At 67.3% G+C, this 3338-nt stretch overlaps 1 pseudogene; it reads right to left on the bottom strand.

The window, feature by feature from the left end:
* Positions 1–3338, bottom strand: part of LOC142592900 (alanine aminotransferase 1-like) — an 11341-nt pseudogene extending 8003 nt beyond the window's left edge.

Here is a 3338-nt window from a genome sequence, read left to right as displayed (position 1 = left end):
GATGAGGATTGGATGGGATGGATACAGGGATGGGATAGGGATGGGATGGAAATGGGATGGGTTTGGGATGAGGATGGGATGGGGATGGGATAGGGATTGGGCTGGGCTGCACAGCACCCTCCTCCCCTCCAGCGGGCGTGTGGGGGGCACCCGGCGTCACCCACCTCCCCGGCGGCCGGCTGGGTGGGTGTGTTGGGCAGCGGGGGCTCCACAGCCGCGTGCAGCATCACCTGCCCCAGGATGGGGGGGTACACGGACAGCCCCCACGCGTAGAAACACTTCAGGACGCTGGGGTCGATGTTCACCAGCTCGAAAAATCCTGCTCGGTACCTGCCCCTGGGAGAGCAGCGGGGTGGAGGCCCGGTGCCCGTGCTCACCACCACGGCCGCCGCGGGTGCCGCCGGCAGGGGGACGACGCAGCGGGGATCGCCGGCGACGCCGGTGTCCCTTCGCTCCAGGTACCGGGCCACCTTTTCGGCCACGGTATCCGTGACGTACTCCAGGTTGTACGCCCCTGGGGGACAGATCCGGCGTCACCGAAGCCGGCGAAGCCTCCGTGCCTCGCTCCCCACCCGTGAAGCTGGCGTCCCCCCCCCGCCGCCACGGCGTGCCCGTCCCCGCCGTACCTGGGCTGCCGCCCTGCAGGTGCCGCAGGATGCGGCCCGCATGCCGCTTGGCGTCCGCCGGCACGCATTCGGCGCTCAGCAGCTCGGGGTAGGCGCAGATGGTGGCCACCTGCGGGGATTTGGTCACCCCCATCCCGGTCACGGCCCCCCCTGGGGCACCCCCAGGGGCAGGATTCGGCCCCTTCACCCACCCCTGGTGCTGGGGGCGATGCTGTGGGTCATGGGAGCTGGCTGCGCCCCACGTCTGGTTTGGTGCTGCCCGGATTGACGCTCAATGGCCCCATGGTTGTGGGGTGGGGGGGTCTGGCTGTGGGGCAGCCCCCCCCCCCCCAAAGTGCCGGCAGCCGTGGGGCTCCCCGTTACCTGCCGGAGGAAGGCGGGGTGCTGGTAGCCAGTGGCAACCGCGTCCCCCGAATGGCAGTGGGTGACCTCCGTGAATGGCTTCTCCTTGCCCTTGGGGGGACACAAGACAGCTCGGGGGGGGGACACCGAACTGTCCCCCCTCCCATATCCCCCTCCTCGAATCCCTGGGGGACGTGGCCGTGGGGCTTGGGGGAGGGCACCCCTATGGATGTAGGGGGGGGACCCGTGGGGACCACGGGGGTCTGGAGATGTAGGGGGGGGACCTGTGGGGACACGGGGGTCTGGAGATGGAGGGGGGGGACTCGTGGGGACACGGGGGTCTGGAGATGTAGGGGGGGACCTGTGGGGACACGGGGTCTGGGGCAGGGGGACATAGTTGGCTTTGGGGACAGGGGTGGGTGGTTGTGGGGGGGCTGCAGGGGCACGGGTGGCCGTGGGGACCCCCCAGCCATGGGGGTCTGGGAGCATGGGGTGGCCGTGGGGGACCTTGGGTCCATGGGGGATCCCTGTGTGTCTGTGGGTCCTGTGGGGGTCTGGGTGGCCATGGGGACCCGTTGGTGGCCATGGGGGTCTGGGTGGCCATTGGGACCTGCGGGTGGCCATGGGGACCCATGGGAGTGTGGGACCATGGTTGGCAAAGGGGGTCTGGGTGGCCATAGGGACCTGCGGGTGCTCATGGGGGTCTGGGTGGCCATGGGGACCCGTGGGTGGCCATGGGGGTCTGGGTGGCCATGGGGACCCGTGGGTGGTCATGGGGGTCTGGGTGGCCATGGGGACCTGCGGGTAGTCATGGGGGTCTGGGTGGCCATTGGGACCTGTGGGTGCTCATGGGGGTCTTGGTGGCTATAGGGACCCGTTGGTGGTCATGGGGGTCTGGGTGGCCATAGGGACCTGCGGGTGGTCATGGGGGTCTGGGTGGCCATGGGGACCCGTGGGTGGTCATGGGGGTCTTGGTGGCTATAGGGACCCATTGGTGGTCATGGGGGTCTGGGTGGCCATAGGGACCTGCGGGTGGCCATGGGGGTCTGGGTGGCCATGGGGACCCGTGGGTGCTCATGGGGGTCTGGGTGGTCATGGGGACCCGTTGGTGGCCATGGGGTCTGGGTGGCCATAGGGACCTGTGGGCGGTCATGGGGGTCTGGGTGGCCATTGGGACCTGTGGGCGGTCATGGGGGTCTGGGTGGCCATAGGGACCCATTGGTGGTCATGGGGGTCTGGGTGGCCATTGGGACCTGTGGGTGCTCATGGGGGTCTTGGTGGCTATAGGGACCCGTTGGTGGTCCATGGGGGTCTGGGTGGCCATGGGGACCTGTGGGTGGTCATGGGGGGTCTGGGTGGCCATGGGGACCTGTAGGTGGCCATGGGGATCGGGGTGGCCGTGGGGACCCGTGGGTGCTCATGGGGGGTCTGGGTGGCCATGGGGACCTGTGGGTGGTCATGGGGGTCCTGGGTGGCCATGGGGACCCGTAGGTGGCCATGGGGATCGGGGTGGCCGTGGGGACCCGTGGGTGCTCATGGGGGTCCTGGGTGGCCCATGGGGACCCGTGGGTGGCCATGGGGGTCTGGGTGGCCATGGGGACCCGTGGGTGGCCATGGGGGTCTGGGTGGCCATGGGGACCTGTGGGTGGCCATGGGGGTCTGGGTGGCCGTGGGGACCTGTTGGTGGTCATGGGAGGGGTCCAGGTAGCCAGGGACACCCGCCAGTGGCCATGGGGGACCCATGGGGCTCTCACCTGGGCCAGCTCCTCCTCGATGGATGCCCCAGTGCCTGCCCCAGTGCCTGCCCCATTGCCTGCCCCACTGCCTGCCCCCTTACCCACCTCGTCGCCTGCCCCACTGCCTGCCTCGTTACTCTCCTCCCTACCTGCCCCCTTACCTGCCTCGTTACCCGCCTCATTACCCACCTCGTTACCCTCATTATCCACCCTGTTACCCGCCCCCTTACCTGCCTCGTTACCCTCTTCGTTACCCTCATTTCCTGCTTTGTTACCTGCCTCATTACCCACCCCGTTACCTGCTCCCTTACCTGCCTCGTTACCTGCCTCATTACCTGTCCCCTTACCTGCCTCATTACCCTCTTCGTTACCCCTCATTTCCTGCTTTGTTACCTGCCTCATTACCCACCCCGTTACCTGCTCCCTTACCTGCCTCGTTACCTGCCTCATTACCTGTCCCCTTACCTGCCTCATTATCCTCTTCGTTACCCTCATTACCTGCCTCGTTACCTGCCTCATACCCACCCCGTTACCTGCTCCCTTACCTGCCTCGTTACCTGCCTCATTACTGTCCCCTTACCTGCCTCATTACCCTCTTCGTTACCCTCATTACCTGCCTCGTTACCTGCCTCAT

The sequence above is a fragment of the Pelecanus crispus genome, chromosome 2 (genome assembly GCF_030463565.1).
Source record: "Pelecanus crispus isolate bPelCri1 chromosome 2, bPelCri1.pri, whole genome shotgun sequence".
NCBI lineage: Eukaryota > Metazoa > Chordata > Aves > Pelecaniformes > Pelecanidae > Pelecanus > Pelecanus crispus.
The sequence above is the reverse complement of the archived record's forward strand: the minus strand, read 5'-3'. Positions and strand labels throughout refer to the sequence as shown.